The sequence below is a fragment of the Rhinoderma darwinii genome, chromosome 1 (genome assembly GCF_050947455.1).
Source record: "Rhinoderma darwinii isolate aRhiDar2 chromosome 1, aRhiDar2.hap1, whole genome shotgun sequence".
NCBI lineage: Eukaryota > Metazoa > Chordata > Amphibia > Anura > Rhinodermatidae > Rhinoderma > Rhinoderma darwinii.
In genome coordinates, this window is record NC_134687.1 from 654,262,700 (window position 1) to 654,281,519 (window position 18,820).

Sequence of the window (18,820 nt, forward strand, 5' to 3'; positions counted from 1 at the left end):
GTACATCAGGGTATATGTAATATGTGAGGAGTACATCAGGGTATATGTAATATGTGAGGAGTACATCAGGGTATATGTAATATGTGAGGAGTACATCAGAGTATATGTAATATGTGAGGAGTACATCAGGGTATATGTAATATGTGAGGAGTACATCAGGATATATGTAATATGTGAAGAGTACATCAGGGTATATGTAATATGTGAGGAGTACATCAGGGTATATGTAATATGTGAGGAGTACATCAGGGTATATGTAATATGTGAGGAATACATCAGGGTATATGTAATATGTGAGGAATACATCAGGGTATATGTAATATGTGAGGAATACATCAGGGTATATGTAATCTGTGAGGAGTACATCAGGGTGTATGTAATATGTGAGGAGTACATCAGGATGTATGTAATATGTGAGGAATACATCAGGGTATATGTAATCTGTGAGGAGTACATCAGGGTATCTGTAATATGTGTGGAGTACATCAGGGTATATGTAAGATGTGAGGAGTACATCAGAGTATATGTAATATGTGAGGAGTACATCAGGGTATATGTAATATGTAAGGAGTACATCAGGGTATAAGTAATATGTGAGGAGTACATCAGGGTATATGTAATATGTGAGGAGTACATCGGGGTATATGTAATCTGTGCGGAGTACATCAGGATATATGTAATATGTGAGGAGTACATCAGGGTATATGTAATCTGTGCGGAGTACATCAGGGTATATGTAATATGTGCGGAGTACATCAGGGTACATGTAATATGTGAGGAGTACATCAGGGTATATGTAATATGTGCGGAGTACATCAGGGTACATGTAATCTGTGAGGAGTACATCAGGGTATATGTAATCTGTGAGGAGTACATCAGGGTATATGTAATATGTGAGGAGTACATCAGGGTATATGTAATCTGTGAGGAGTACATCAGGGTATATGTAATATGTGAGGAGTACATCAGGGTATATGTAATATGTGTGGAGTACATCAGGGTATATGTAATCTGTGAGGAGTACATCAGGGTATATGTAATATGTGAGGAGTACATCAGGGTATATGTAATATGTGTGGAGTACATCAGGGTATATGTAATATGTGAGGAGTACATCAGGCTATATGTAATATGTGAGGAGTACATCAGGGTATATGTAATATGTGAGGAGTACATCAGCGTATATGTAATATGTGAGGAGTACATCAGGGTATATGTAATATGTGAGGAGTACATCAGGGTATATGTAATATGTGAGGAGTACATCAGGGTATATGTAATATGTGAGGAGTACATCAGGGTATATGTAATCTGTGAGGAGTACATCAGGGTATATGTAATATGTGAGGAGTACATCAGGATATATGTAATATGTGAGGAGTACATCAGGGTATATGTAATCTGTGCGGAGTACATCAGGGTATATGTAATGTGTGAGGAGTACATCAGGGTATATGTAATGTGTGCGGAGTACATCAGGGTATATGTAATGTGTGAGGAGTACATCAGGGTATATGTAATATGTGAGGAGTACATCAGGGTATATGTAATATGTGAGGGTACATCAGGGTATATGTAATCTGTGAGGAGTACATCAGGGTATATGTAATATGTGAGGAGTACATCAGGATATATGTAATCTGTGAGGAGTACATCAGGGTATATGTAATGTCAGGAGTACATCAGGGTATATGTAATCTGTGAGGAGTACATCAGGGTATATGTAATCTGTCATCAGGGTATATGTAATCTGTGAGGAGTACATCAGGGTATATGTAATATGTGAGGAGTACATCAGGGTATGTGTAATATGTGAGGAGTACATCAGGGTATGTGTAATCTGTGCGGAGTACATCAGGGTATATGTAATATGTGAGTATTACATCAGGGTATATATGTAATATGTGAGGAGTACATCAGGATATATGTAATCTGTGAGGAGTACATCAGGGTATATGTAATCTGTGAGGAGTACATCAGGGTATATGTAATCTGTGAGGAGTACATCAGGGTATATGTAATATGTGAGGAGTACATCAGGGTATATGTAATATGTGAGGAGTACATCAGGGTATATGTAATATGTGAGGAGTACATCAGGGTATATGTAATCTGTGCGGAGTACATCAGGGTATATGTAATATGTGAGGAGTGCATCAGGATATATGTAATATGTGAGGAGTACATCAGGGTATATGTAATCTGTGAGGAGTACATCAGGGTATATGTAATCTGTGAGGAGTACATCAGGGTATATGTAATATGTGAGGAGTACATCAGGATATATGTAATCTGTGAGGAGTACATCAGGGTATATGTAATATGTGAGGAGTACATCAGGGTATATGTAATATGTGAGGAGTACATCAGGCTATATGTAATATGTGAGGAGTACATCAGGGTATATGTAATATGTGAGGAGTACATCAGGGTATATGTAATATGTGAGGAGTACATCAGCGTATATGTAATATGTGAGGAGTACATCAGGGTATATGTAATATGTGAGGAGTACATCAGGGTATATGTAATATGTGAGGAGTACATCAGAGTATATGTAATATGTGAGGAGTACATCAGGGTATATGTAATCTGTGAGGAGTACATCAGGGTATATGTAATATGTGAGGAGTACATCAGGATATATGTAATATGTGAGGAGTACATCAGGATATATGTAATATGTGAGGAGTACATCAGGGTATATGTAATCTGTGAGGAGTACATCAGGGTATATGTAATATGTGAGGAGTACATCAGGGTATATGTAATATGTGCGGAGTACATCAGGGTATATGTAATATGTGAGGAGTACATCAGGGTATATGTAATATGTGAGGAGTACATCAGGGTATATGTAATATGTGAGGAGTACATCAGGATATATGTAATATGTGAGGAGTACATCAGGGTATATGTAATATGTGAGGAATACATCAGGGTATATGTAATATGTGAGGAATACATCAGGGTATATGTAATATGTGAGGAATACATCAGGGTATATGTAATCTGTGAGGAGTACATCAGGGTGTATGTAATCTGTGAGGAGTACATCAGGATATATGTAATATGTGAGGAATACATCAGGGTATATGTAATATGTGAGGAGTACATCAGGATATATGTAATATGTGAGGAGTACATCAGGGTATATGTAATCTGTGCGGAGTACATCAGGGTATATGTAATGTGTGAGGAGTACATCAGGGTATATGTAATGTGTGCGGAGTACATCAGGGTATATGTAATGTGTGAGGAGTACATCAGGGTATATGTAATATGTGAGGAGTACATCAGGGTATATGTAATATGTGAGGGTACATCAGGGTATATGTAATCTGTGAGGAGTACATCAGGGTATATGTAATCTGTCATCAGGGTATATGTAATCTGTGAGGAGTACATCAGGGTATATGTAATATGTGAGGAGTACATCAGGGTATGTGTAATATGTGAGGAGTACATCAGGGTATGTGTAATCTGTGCGGAGTACATCAGGGTATATGTAATATGTGAGTATTACATCAGGGTATATATGTAATATGTGAGGAGTACATCAGGATATATGTAATCTGTGAGGAGTACATCAGGGTATATGTAATCTGTGAGGAGTACATCAGGGTATATGTAATCTGTGAGGAGTACATCAGGGTATATGTAATATGTGAGGAGTACATCAGGGTATATGTAATCTGTGAGGAGTACATCAGGGTATATGTAATCTGTGAGGAGTACATCAGGGTATATGTAATATGTGAGGAGTACATCAGGGTATATGTAATATGTGAGGAGTACATCAGGGTATATGTAATCTGTGCGGAGTACATCAGGGTATATGTAATATGTGAGGAGTACATCAGGATATATGTAATATGTGAGGAGTACATCAGGGTATATGTAATCTGTGAGGAGTACATCAGGGTATATGTAATCTGTGAGGAGTACATCAGGGTATATGTAATATGTGAGGAGTACATCAGGATATATGTAATCTGTGAGGAGTACATCAGGGTATATGTAATATGTGAGGAGTACATCAGGGTATATGTAATATGTGAGGAGTACATCAGGCTATATGTAATATGTGAGGAGTACATCAGGGTATATGTAATATGTGAGGAGTACATCAGGGTATATGTAATATGTGAGGAGTACATCAGCGTATATGTAATATGTGAGGAGTACATCAGGGTATATGTAATATGTGAGGAGTACATCAGGGTATATGTAATATGTGAGGAGTACATCAGAGTATATGTAATATGTGAGGAGTACATCAGGGTATATGTAATCTGTGAGGAGTACATCAGGGTATATGTAATATGTGAGGAGTACATCAGGATATATGTAATATGTGAGGAGTACATCAGGGTATATGTAATATGTGAGGAGTACATCAGGATATATGTAATATGTGAGGAGTACATCAGGGTATATGTAATATGTGAGGAATACATCAGGGTATATGTAATATGTGAGGAATACATCAGGGTATATGTAATATGTGAGGAATACATCAGGGTATATGTAATCTGTGAGGAGTACATCAGGGTGTATGTAATCTGTGAGGAGTACATCAGGATATATGTAATATGTGAGGAATACATCAGGGTATATGTAATATGTGAGGAGTACATCAGGGTATATGTAAGGTGTGAGGAGTACATCAGGGTATATGTAATCTGCGACGAGTACATCAGGGTATATGTAATCTGTGAGGAGTACATCAGGATATATGTAATCTGTGCGGAGTACATCAGGGTATATGTAATGTGTGAGGAGTACATCAGGGTATATGTAATGTGTGCGGAGTACATCAGGGTATATGTAATCTGTGAGGAGTACATCAGGGTATATGTAATATGTGAGGAGTACATCAGGATATATGTAATCTGTGAGGAGTACATCAGGGTATATGTAATGTCAGGAGTACATCAGGGTATATGTAATCTGTGAGGAGTACATCAGGGTATATGTAATCTGTCATCAGGGTATATGTAATCTGTGAGGAGTACATCAGGGTATATGTAATATGTGAGGAGTACATCAGGGTATATGTAATATGTGAGGAGTACATCAGGGTATATGTAATATGTGAGGAGTACATCAGGGTATATGTAATATGTGAGGAGTACATCAGGGTGTATGTAATATGTGAGGAGTACATCAGGATATATGTAATATGTGAGGAGTACATCAGGGTATATGTAATCTGTGAGGAGTACATCAGGGTATATGTAATATGTGAGGCGTACATCAGGGTATATGTAATCTGTGAGGAGTATATCAGGCCATAATAAGAGGGTATAATGGGGTAAATAATACAATTCTCCATAGATGTGGGTTACGCTGTGACACAATCCTTTATGCACAGGCCGGTGTCGCACTGATAAATGGTGTCCTTACTTATCCCCCTTTTGGTCCACACGCCTTTGTAGTTTGGGGAATTTTGCTGGGAAAGTGTTGTCCTGGTATAATACGGGCGCCCTCGCTTCCAGCAGATATGTTTGGGCCCTTCTCTTCGTGGTTCCCAAATATTAGAGCCCTGATAATCACCTGTTTCACAGAAGGAAAGTTCCCCTCGGACCGACTCATCTGCATACATTTTCATCCTCGACTAATGGGAGCCATAACTTTTTTATTTTTTCATAGACGTAGTGGTATGGGGGCTTTTTATTAAGATAATTGTGGGGTACATGTAACTTTTGAAACAAATTTTAGTCCATTTGTTTTAGGCAAACTGATCAAAAAACAGCAATTTTGTTTTAAATGCGGCGTTCACTGTTCTGTATAAATCACGTTACCTTTATCCTGCCGGTTATTTTTATTTTAGTTTTGTTGATTAAGCAGAGGCTTATTTTTGTGGGGTGCGCTGTAGTTTTTATTGGTACATACGACTTTTTGATCACTTTTTATTACATTATTTTTTAGCGCTAAAGTGACCAAAAAAATAGCGATTCTGGCGGTTTCATTTTTTTTTTTTACAGTGTTCACCATGCAATTTAAATAATGTTAGATTGTAAAATTCTGACTTTTTACGGAGGCGGTGATACCAATTTTGTTTATTTTTTACAATACTTTAAAAGGAAAAGCGGGAAAAGGTTTTTGTTTTTTTTTGTACACCACTAAAAAAAAATAATTAATTTAACGTTTTTTAACACTTATAACGTTATATTAGTCCCTGCACGGGATTTGAACCAGCGATCATCAGACTAATGTATTGACTTTTTGTCATTTTTACAGGCTCCTGGTGCCCCTCCCAAAATCCGACACTAAGCCTAGTGCATGACCGGATCCATAGATCATCTTGTAGAGAACTTCTATGTGCAGTCACAGCTCCCTCAGGTCCTGCACTATGTATAACACATTGTCTGACGTGTTACTGTAATGTAGAACGAAGGAGGAACCCCACCTTACCAAACCTCCCAATTCACTTTCTAAATTCATTATTACTTACCTGTGGTAACACCTCCTGGAATTTCCTCCTCCACTTCACTCTTAGGCTATGTTCACACGGGGTCTTTTGCCGAGTTTTTTGACGCGGAAACCGCGTCGCAAAACTCGGCAGAAACGGCCCGAGAACGCCTCCCATTGATTTCAATGGGAGGCGTCGGCGTCTTTTTCCCGCGAGCAGTAAAACTGCCTCGCGGGAAAAAGAAGCGACATGCCCTATCTTCGGGCGCTTCCGCCTCCGACCTCCCATTGACTTCAATGGGAGGCAGGAGAAAGCGTATATCTCGCTGTTTTATGCCCGTGGCGCTCAATGGCCGCGGGCGAAAAACGGCGCGATAATCGCCGCGAAAATCGGCGTGCAGGGAGAGGAATATCTGCCTCAAAGTTCCAAACGGAATTTTGAGGCAGATATTCCTCCCCCAAAATACTCCGTCTGAACATAGCCTAACACGGTTGATCGCCCCTCACCCGCTCTTCTTCTGCTTCATCCTTCGCTTTATTATTAGTCAGATCTCCCCCCTGATTTCACATATGTAACAATTCAGTACAATACAGCAGAGAGTGCAAAGAATCCACCAGATCAACATAACAAACCACCAAAATCTATGACCACATCTATGACCGCAGGACCAAAAAGCTCCACGCCCCCCTATATAGATCTGGTATAGGGCTCAGCTTCATCTACCTGATGATTCTCTGGGACATTGGGATTTTCCTCTGGACAGTCCTGGGAATACAGAGGACTGTGACATCTCTCTGGTGGATTTCTCCTACTGGATCCATCTGTAGGAAACACGCAGTGGCAGAATAGATTATTTACATGGGATGATATGAGAGTAGTATCTAGGTGACCCTCAAAACAGGTTTGTCTTTACAACGAATGAAAGTCCCCCCCTCTTACACTGCTGATCAGCCATTACATCTGTCTCCTCTTCTGCTTCATCTTTAACCTCAACTTTAATATCAATCAGATCTTCACCCTAAACGGACAAGAAAAAAAAAAAAAGTCAAATGAATTTGGGTTCAATGACTTTATAGCAGAGGTATAGTTTGGGTCTCCAGCAACCGGGGCAAAGTTTCAGTTTGCCCACCCCCCCCAACATCTCCCTCGCCATGTTTGCTTTCTCTACCAATCAATGAGGTGTAATTTTTTTTATGTAACTCCAGTATAAAACCATTTGTACATTTTACAAGCGATATAATTCTATAAGGGAGTTACCAGAACAATAAATGAAAATAAAATAAATTAAAGAGGTCAGTGCTGGACTAAAACAGGTTGTATAACGGAGCCTAATGAGACTATATGGTGACATAATGAACAGTCTTCTCCCGTAGATAGTGTCAAACCCCCCCCCCCTGTAGTGAGTGCCACACAGCCCACCCTGTAGTTACTGCCACACAACCCCCTATGGTAGATACTGCCACATCCCCTGTTGTAGATACTGCCACACACACCCTTGTAGATACTGCTATAAATACAGCCCCTCCTTGCAGATACTGCCACAAAGCCCCCCTTGTAGACAGTGCCACATGCTCCCTTGTAGATACTGCCACACAGCTCCTCTGTAGATAATGCGACACTCCCCCCTAGGAGAAAATGCTAAACACCCCCCTGTAGATAGTGCCTCCCCAGGGGATAGTGCCAAACACCTCCCCTGTAGATAGGGTTACACCCCCCCCCCTTGTAGATAGTGCTATACCCCCCTTCCTGTAGATAGCCCCATTGGGGCTACCTCTAGGACTGGAATGTCCACTCTGCCTGGAGGAGCCCCTGATATCACAGTCCATATATGTGTAACGTCCGTGGTCGTTGACCACAAACTCCTTCCATCCAGTCGACACCCTTCTCTCAAGAGATGTCTGCACATATGGCCGTCCTGCCCCACAGTGACTACCAGGGTGCGGTCACGAGCTCAGTCCAGACTTGAGAAGCCAGAGCGCAAGCATGTTGGTGATTGACCTAATTGGTTTAGAGCACCCTATAAGAAGGTCCCAGCCACATCCTACCACGCCTGAGCTTTGTTGTTATATTCCTAGTCTGTCTTGCAAATGGTCCCAGTGTGTTTCCTGTTCCGTGTTTCTTGTTCCTGTATCCTGATCTAGTGCCGTGCTTAGCTGTATCCGTGCTGTGCTGTATACCACGCCTGTCCTGCTTCTCCACGCCTGACGTCTACCTAGTACCTGCCAAGCCTGCCTTGCTACTGTCCGAGCTGCCACAGGTACCCTATATAAACTATAGACTCTGACCTGCGCCCTGTTGGCCAGCTGCCATACCGCCAAGGCGGTACGGCCCAGTGGGTCCACGAACCCTACGTGACAATATGGATAGTGACGTCATGGGCTTCTCCAAGAGCGGAATCCCTGGCCAGAGCGTCTGCAACGCTCTGGCTGGGGTTTTTACTCCAGAAGGAGTCCCTAATGTCACTGTCCATATATGGACAGGGGTGTCAGGGGCTCCCTTTAGGAGCGGAATACCCGGTCAAAGCATCGGCAACTCTCTGGCCAGGGATTCCGCTCCAGGAGGAGTGAATGGCAGAGCAGGGATAGTTTCCTGCTCTGCCATATTTAATTGTATCTGTGTCCTGAGGAACATGGCAATTGCCGGGACACGTCTCTGTAAATTTCCCAGCACATTCAGGATTGTTGGCAACTATACACGTGCCGCCCAGCCCGACGCCCCCCTACCTTCTTTCTTATTTCTGCCCAGGACACATGCCCCGCCAGCCTCCCTAGCTTTATAGTCATATTTTGATGAGAGTTTAGCGCCATTTACCTGATGATTCTCTGGGACATTGTGATTTTCTTCTGAACAGTCCTGGGAATACCGAGGACTGCGACATCTCTCTGGTGGATTTCTCCTACTGGATCCATCTGTAGGAAATCCAGTGGCAGAATACATGACTACTGTATATCTGTCTATATATGAGGCACTTCTCTCAACACCTGCAATTCTATGTTTTTTTTCATCAAAGTCTAGAGGGCGCGTCCTGAGATTTGCGGATACAGTTTAAAGTGCAAAACTCCAAGTTTTCTCTCCACAAGGGATGGGAAACCACTGAGGTGTTGGAGGAAGCGCTACGGTTTTATAACACCAAGTTTCCTTTCACCTGGTGCAGTTATGAAGAATGAGAAAATAAAAATATATGATTACATTTAGTTAATTGGTTTTCAGTGAGCCAATGACCGCACTATGAGAGTGAGAGAGACTGCCTCCCTCCTTGACAGGTAACAGAATCTCTATAAAGAGAGGGAACACCCCCATCCTCCTCTGTAGCAAGATTGATGGACCTATTAGGACAAATACGTCAATATTTTTGGAAAATGAAGACGACCCCCACTGTCCTCCTCAATATATACAATAATCAGCCATAACATTAAAACCAATGACAGGTGAAGTGAAGAACATTGATAATGGCGCCTGACAAGGGAAGAGATATTTGGCAGCAAATGAACAGTTTTTAAAGTTGATGTGTTGGAAACATGGGCCGGCAAAAGAATCTGAGCGACTTTGACAAGGGCTAAATTGTAATGGCTAGACGACTGGGTCAGAGCATCTCCAAAATGGGAGGTCTTCTGGGGTGTTCCTAATATGCAGTGGTTATTACGTATCAAAAGTGGTCCAAGGAAGGACAACTGATGACAGGGTCATTAATGTGCGTGGGGAACAAAGGCCAGCCCATCTGGTCTGATCCCACAGGAGAACTACTGCAGAACAAACTGTTCAAAAACATAATGCTGGCTATGATTGAAAGGTGTCGGAACACACAGAGCGCCTCTCATTGTGGACAGCCGCGTCTACACAAGCGCAATTTCGCAAAAGCGCCTCTCTTTGCGGCAAGCCGCGTCTACACAAGTGCCATTTCGCAGGATCTAGCATACTACAGTGCCTGAGGAAGGTCAAGGATATGACTGAAACGTTACTGGCAAAATAATAAATATCTACGTTGAAAATTATTCCCGTTGGAGTGCATTGTACCTTCTTCATACTATACTGGGTTGGGCCCCTATGTTTGCACCCATCTGAGGACCTGGTGCTATCTAGCCCTCGATAAACTGGAACACACAGAGCATTTCAGCTCAATGCATTTAGGGCTGCATCACTGCGGACTAATCCTAGTGTGGATACCTGTCCTCTGGCAAAAGCTTCCACAATGGGCATCAGAAATGGACGATAAAGGAATGGAAGAAAGTTGCATGATCTCATTAATCAAGTTAACTTTTACATCAAACGAACGGCCGCGTGCGTGTGTGTCGCTTCCTGGGGTAGAGATGGGAAGAACTACTATAGAACAAATCGCAGAGTGGCTGGAGGCTGAGACATTGAGATGCTTTGGGCAATGTTCTGCTGGTAAAACTTGGGTCCTGGCATTCATATAGATGTTTTTTTTAAACAAATGTCAAATGTCAGTGGCCTCTTTTAGCCGGATGTGCCCTGCCGCACTGCAAACATTATTCAGGAATGGTTTGAGGAACATGACAAAGAGTTCAATGAGTTCAAAGTGTTCAGGGCTCAAAGTGTTCACTTCAACTCCAAATTCCCCAGATCTTAATCTGATCAATCATCTGTAGGACGCGCTGGAAAAACAAGTCCGATCCATGGAGGCCCCACCTCACAATTTAAGAGGCTCCGTCACCAGATTTATAACTTGACTCGACCGGCGTTCCTTTGTTGCAATCATCCCTTTCTATCCTAACTGTTCAGTGGTGTATTACGTAGCCGCCTGAAGCTCCCCTGGTTACTATCTGATGCTTGATGCATCCTTTTTACTGGACGCGACGTTACTAAGGGGGCTACTCCAGCTGGTGGGTGTCAGTGTGACGTTTGACGCACAGGCTGGTTGAGGCTCTGATGACACGTACCATGTAGGCGGGGCTAAGCCCTATAAGGCTCTTGAGTTTCCCCTGCGCTCACTAAACCAGCCATCAGTGTGTAGTGCACGCCGGACAATACAAAATAAACAGCACCACATGTCCTGACCGGCAGTAATAAATCCTTGTAGCAACTTATACCCCTGAGGACGCTCCCCTGTATCACAGGGGCGCAGAAACGCGTAGGGAAGGAAATTTTGCACATCTTTGGCAAACAGACCAATGTTATAAATATTAAAGCTTTTCCTGCAGTGTCGTTGTGATACATATTGTTACCAGTCTATCTTAGACATCCTAGTAAAGGCGTGTTACTTGTGTATCGCTCTGGCAAACAGACCAGTAGTTTGGTTTACTACTCCTGTGCAGTGTTGCATTGGTTTATGAGCCTAGTGAACTTTGAATCATCATATGCCAGACACTCCACGAAGGACCTATGATCTGTGCTGCCAATGCTTGTACTCAGATTCTTTGGCATTAGTGCCCTTTTTAGAATACCATTAATAAAACAATTTTAAAACGTTTAGACAAGCAGTAAAATAATTACGTCCCGAATAGGTTATAGAATCACTGGTTGCGCAATTCCCAAAAGTCTGATGGAGACTGTCGGGAGTAAGCATGCAAATAAAACCGCAACCCCAAATCCGTCACAACTCTGATCGACAGAATCTAAGGCTACTCTGAGGTATTCGCCAGAGCCCACCGCAAGGCGGGATGGTTTTTGATGCACAGAACCCAGGTTGTTCTAACAGAGTTCAGTGTTGGATAAGTTGTGCAATGCAGGCTACACCTGAAGAGGTAACCAGACAGCCAGAGGGTAAACAGAAAGTCCAAAACAGTGCAAGTGGAAATCAGGTACAGCAGAGGTCAAAACCAGCCAGGAGCAGATAATCAAAACCGGTAAACAAGGGGTTAACGAGAGACAAGCCGAGGTCAGTTTCCAAGAAGTCCAGAAGTCTCGGGCACAGGGTAAGTGAGAGCTTGATCACAACACCTAAGAAAGGAGAAAATTCACAAGCAAAGAAAGAGGGAGGAGGCCAGGTACAAATACCCCCCCCCCCCTACACCTGACAGGAAGAAGACAGAGAAGTGGGATAGGCTCAGGAAGTAAACAGAACCGCCCAGAAGCTACATCAGTAGTCATGGCGATCTTAAAGACACAGACACTTCCTAACAGAATAAAGTTAAATCAGAACAGAATCTTAAGGGCGTCTGGTCTCCTTACACAAGGTTGGAAGCTCATACCGCAGATGACAGGGGGCTGATATTAACCCCTTCCAGCATCACTCCTTACATGTTCAGCACAGACAGGAGGTAAAGTAAGGACCGTCTGTTTGGAGCTCAGGCATCGGCTCCATCAGGAACGTCTGACAAACTCTCAGATTTTATGAGCAGGATGACAAAGGGAAATCATTCTGTGTGGGCAGGGGAAGCAGGACTCACAGGCTCTCTCTAGGAGTCCTGGCAGTATTTCTTTACATGAAAATACTGAATGATGTCATAGAAAACGTTATATCCCAGATCTCAGCGTCTACCCACCCGATCCTATACTGCCCTCTGATAGGGGAACATAAGAGACCTGACACATCCACACTAAATGGATCCTTCTAACTGGACAAATCTTCTCAAAAAGGAGGCTGGTCCAGAGAGTAGCCGTACGCCATGGGTCCTGCTGCTGAAAGATCCAACAATCAGCTCATATCACCAGACAACACTGCGGGCAGTCACAAAATTAATATGTATGTAATATTACACAACTCCCAATCACATGAACCCCAACAATATAATACAATGGGAGCCGCTCTTTAACCCTCTCACTGCTTGTCCGGAGCTGTGCTCATGCAGGGGGAAAAGTACTGAGCACAGCTCGGACAGTAGTGTTACTGCAGGGAGAACGGCGTGTAATGAGCAGCAGCTTCTCCCTGCACAGTAAGGGTATGTGCACACACACTAATTACGTCCGTAATTGACGGACGTATTTCGGCCGCAAGTCCCGGACCGAACACAGTGCAGGGAGCTGGGCTCCTAGCATCATACTTATGTACGATGCTAGGAGTCCCTGCCTCTCCGTGGAACTACTGTCCCGTACTGAAAACATGATTACAGTACGGGACAGTTGTCCTGCAGCGAGGCAGGGACTCCTAGCATCGTACATAAGTATGATGCTAGGAGCCCAGCTCCCTGCACTGTGTTCGGTCCGGGACTTGCGGCCGAAATACGTCCGTCAATTACGGACGTAATTAGTGTGTGTGCACATACCCTAACAGTAAAGTTTAACGGTCCATGACCACCCTGACCAGGTCTTCTGCATTTCTAGCGTCCTGCTGCTGGATTCCGCTTGTTCTTGAGTTCAATCCCCCTGAAACTCCATTCCAATAAAATGTTTAAAATAAAATGTAACGGAGTGTAAAATAAATAAAGAAATTTATCTCCACACACACATTGTTCAACCTGTTTTACTTACAATCGGACAGATCCCTGGATCCACATTCCTCATTACTACCAGTAACCCTGTGTATTGTGTCTTACAAGGAAGATATTTAACCCTTTCTTATATCTCTCCACACGTTTCTATTACCAAATCCTGAGCAGGTTCCATTACTTTACGGTACGGACAGTGATGTGCGGCTTTAGGACTTTGTGATGAAATTGCATTTCCTTTAAGGGTATGTTCACACGCAGTGGTTTCAGACGTAATTCGGGCATTTTACGGCTCGAATTACGCCTGAAAAAAACGCCCCTATTATGCCTACAAACATCTGCCCATTGCTTTCAATGGGAATTACGATGTTCTGTTGCCACAAGTCATTATTTTACGTGTCGCTGTCAAAATACGGCGCGTAAAATGACGGCTCGTCAAAAGAAGTGCAGAACACTTCTTGGGATGTTTTTGGAGGCGTTTTTCATTGACTCTATTGAAAACAGCTCCAAACACGGCCGTAAAAAACGCAGCGAAAAACGTGAGTGGCTTAAAAAACTTCTGAAAATCAGGAGCTGTTTTCCCTTGAAAACAGCTCCGTATTTTCAGACGTTATTGGTCCAACGTGTTAACATACCCTAATCGTAAGCAGTGACACCGTGTTCTCTGTGGGTCCAAGAAAATAATAATTTATTACATTGTTTTACAGGGACATTTCTATATTTATATAAAGATATCCCCTCCCCTCAGCCTTCTCTTCTCTACAGGAAATACATTTAGTTTTGATGGCCTTTCTTCATAACTGAGATATGAAGACCTCGTATTATCCCCAAATGGAGACAAGGTGGCAGAAATTTCTGTGATTGTCCAACTCATCTGAATGTAGTTACTAAAAATTCATGTACCTACTGCAGAAAGAACCACATTCAGAAATATGGAAACTTCTGCGTGTGAACATAACCTAGTGCAGCACTGCAGCAAAGCAAGGAACGTGTGATCAGAGATCAGGAATCACATGTCTGTATATACTGCACATGACGAAATTAACACTTCAAAAAATAAACAAAATATAATCTCTATATCTTCTTACCTTGTGATGTGCGCGGCCAGTAGATCTCCATCATGACCTCCTCGTACAGATCCTTGTGTCCTTCTAGATACTCCCACTCCTCCATGGAGAAATAGACAGTGACATCCTGACACCTTATAGGAACCTGACACACACAATGATACAGTCATCACCCAGACACCTCCAGTGCTGTTACTGTAGAATTTCCCAGCAGTGTCACCTCTCCAGTCAGCAGCTCAGTCATCTTGTAGATCAGGTCTAAGATCTTCTTCTCATGTATCCGGGAGTGAGGGGGAGGCTCTGCGATGGGGCTCTGACAACTGCTCCATCCTCCTGACTCATGGATGATGGGAGTCGTACAGTCACCCGATGTCTTCTTCACTAGTGTGTACTCCTGTGTATGGAGAGAGACACTTAGAGAACTGAACACAGTATTCCCCCCTCAGTAGAAAGAGGGAGATTGTGACCCCGCTGTATAGAGCTCTAGTGACCCCACATCTGTAATACTGGAGACCTCACCTACAAAAGACATTGAGAAAATAGAACGAGGCCAAAACTAAAAAGGAAATAATATTGGGGGACTAGATGGACCATGTGCTCTCCTCCTGCCGTCATCTTCTATGTTTCTATATAGATGTCATCCTGATCCTCCTGGTTCCTGGTCATTCTCATTGCTCTACAACATTACTATTGTTGCACTGGTGACATGACACATGACTGACCATATTGGTGGCTGATCTCCAGCTTTTCTGCTGGTGGCTTCTTGACGTCACTTGGAAGTCTGGACGCTGTTATACAGGACACTGGATTCTTCCTATTACTTCCTATTATGTATTGTCCCTTATATAGAAAAAGATGTGGTTATAACTAAACCATACCAGGAAAACCCAAAAATGCAATATAAATATAGCACGGTACCATTTCTGATAAAGATTATAAAAACAAGACAAAAATTTGGTCCAGAAATGTAACTAGGCACTCTTGGGTTAAATAGAAATTTATCAAAATACTTTATTTTAAACTCCAGATACCGGAAATTAATTAATAATACAATATAATAACTAAAACTGTGTAGCAAAAGGGATTTGTCAGAAGAATTATGTCTCTCTATAATACCACTATTAGATTTAAATGCCGATATTTCCGGATAATTCCATTTATGTATAAATAAGTACACAAATTGATAACTAAAATCATGCAGTATAAGTATTCTGTTGGATGACTTACACTTGTCCATAATTATTGCACTTTAGGAATTTAACAAAATTACGGGAGGGCGCACCACGGATTGTCCTCTCTATGAGAATACTCAATATAATGCTTTATAAACATGAATTAATTGACATATGAATTAACTGTTGGATTTTATAAAGTCGTTTTCATTTGCTGTTAAAATTGATTATTGCATTTTATGAAAGATCTGCATACTTTATTCATAACAGTTTAGATCACTTCCATGGAATATTACATTTGTAACTATGGAGCCAATAAATGAATTTTGGGACACTATAAATAGAACGTATTTGGTAGCACTTGTCAAACAGCTCTGAGGAAATCCTGTTCAGGGATGAAACGCGTCAGCTGACTCAATCAAACAGGGCAGGTAGTGACGTCTAAACCCTGCCCTGTGAATCCCTGTCCAATGTTGGAGACATCACGTGGAAAAGGATACCATACATTTTTGAACTTACCTGGCTGCCGGCGTGCGGTCTTGCTCTTTCGGGTCCCGTGTCTCTCGGAGTGCAGTGTGGAGTGCCTACGTATATTGAAAAGGAGAGCATCATTTGATGTGATGGTGGATGCTTGGAAGCTTTAAACGAAGTACATAGCCATACAAGTGGGTACTAACCTGGTGAAGGTCCTCTGTTCCACCTGTCGGGCTGATTGCCCCTACGCATGGTTTCCTGGCGCTCGCTGGACTTTTGGAGGTAAAAACCTGCATGAGCAATAAAAGTGCCCTTTTCTAAGTTTAAAGATCGAGAGGGCTACATATTGACCCAAGGGTCTATGAATAGACTACCTACTGCTATAAGATCCCTATAAAAACCAAGGATCTGATCATAGAAAGAGAGGGGAAAAAACACGCTGCAAAATCTATCCCCTTAATATAAGAGGGCTATCTTCCTGTGATGAGAACTATATTATATAAAAAGATTCTCTTCAAAAAGTTATTACCAACCACTTGAAATAGGAACTTTGGCCACTCTCAGGATAAAACAATATATATGGTTGAAAACCGCAAGTGTGAACACAACCCAGCGGTTCTATTGAATTTCTTTTTTCTCAAAATTCTATCAAAGAAATATATATATATAATGAATGTTATTTATCCATTAGGGGACCTGGCTTATGTATAGAAGTTCTATATGTGGAATGACAGGGATAGGGAAACAGACAAGTGAGCCCTAATCTACCCGCCACTCAGTCCCTGCCTACTTGCAACGACCAGCCCTAGGCGACGGGGTACAACTGGGCGACGGTCCCTACACTCAGTAAGTGCACGACAGAAAAACCAGACAAGGAAACACAGAACCAAGGGAAAACGGGGCAGTTGCCCACGGCAACACCATGAGCAACAAGAGTAGTAAACGAGCCGAGTCAAACCAGGAGTGTACGAGGTACCAAACGCAGAGCAGAAGAGTAGTCAGTAAGCCAGGGTCATATGAAGCAGGGTCAAATAGTACAGAAGCTGCAGCAGGGCCAGGAAACCAGCAGAGAAGAATCACAAGCAAAGAAGGAACAGGAAAGGCAGGTATAAATAGACAGAGGGCGGGAGCTAGCTCCGTCTGGCAAGGCTGTGATAGGCTCTCCCACTCCTAAGCCTGCCATCCTGAGTGGTGGAAGTTCTATATGTGTAATGACAGGGATAGGGAAACAGACAAGTGAGCCCTAATCTACCCGCCACTCAGTCCCTGCCTACTTGCAACGACCCGCCCTAGGCGACGGGGTACAACTGGGCGACGGTCCCTACACTCAGTAAGTGCACGACAGAAAAACCAGACAAGGAAACACAGAACCAAGGGAAAACGGGGCAGTTGCCCACGGCAACACCATGAGCAACAAGAGTAGTAAACGAGCCGAGTCAAACCAGGAGTGTACGAGGTACCAAACGCAGAGCAGAAGAGTAGTCAGTAAGCCAGGGTCATATGAAGCAGGGTCAAATAGTACAGAAGCTGCAGCAGGGCCAGGAAACCAGCAGAGAAGAATCACAAGCAAAGAAGGAACAGGAAAGGCAGGTATAAATAGACAGAGGGCGGGAGCTAGCTCCTTCTGGCCAGGCTGTGATAGGCTCTCCCACTCCTAAGCCTGCCATCCTGAGTGGTGGAAGATGGAGTCAGTCTCCCAGACATAGAAGCAGGTGCAGACTGATTACCTATGGGCGTGGATACAGAAGCTGTGCCTGGCAGATCCTTAACAATTTGTATGTTTTCTTTTCCTGGCCAGGAGATTCTTTTTAAATCTTTGTGTGTATCTATAAATATTTCCGGTATTATCTGGAGTTTAAAATAAAGTATTTTGATCAATTCCTATTTAACCCAAGAGTGCCTAGTTACATTTCTGGACCAAATTTTTTTTCTTTTTTCTTGTTTTTATGTATTGTCCCTTCCCTATGTGTGACTTGTTCTAGAATGTAGAAAAGTTTACCTCTCCGCTCAACAGGTAGATGATCTCCAAGGTGAAGTCTAATATTCTTCTACTCATCTCATTCCTGTCCTTGTCCATCCTTGGTGGGTCATTCAGGAGAAGGAACGTTGTGGAGGAGAAGATGAGAAAACTGGAGGAACTGGAGGATCTAGTACTGCAGACGTCTTTATGAAGAAAGGAGAAGATGGAGATCATACAGGGGACAACATCATGTGTGACATACAGAACCTCACTTATTGATCATTGAGAGAAACATCTTCTCAGAGCCGTCACCACATGGAATAAAGGGGTATTCCCAACACGGACATTTCTCCCCAGGAGATGCCAGAAATGTCTGATAGATGCGGCTCCACCTCTGGCCGTGC

General features: G+C 42.7%; 1 long non-coding RNA gene across 1 annotated transcript; it reads right to left on the reverse strand.

Moving 5' to 3' along the window:
- Positions 1-15,038: 15,038 nt before the first annotated feature.
- On the reverse strand, positions 15,039-18,614 carry LOC142664302 (uncharacterized). The gene is made up of 4 exons (XR_012851261.1): positions 18,456-18,614; positions 16,502-16,566; positions 15,533-15,650; positions 15,039-15,204 (listed from the first exon to the last, which is right to left on the reverse strand). It is a non-coding gene; the product is annotated as an uncharacterized LOC142664302 (long non-coding RNA).
- Between the last annotated feature and the right edge of the window lie 206 nt (positions 18,615-18,820).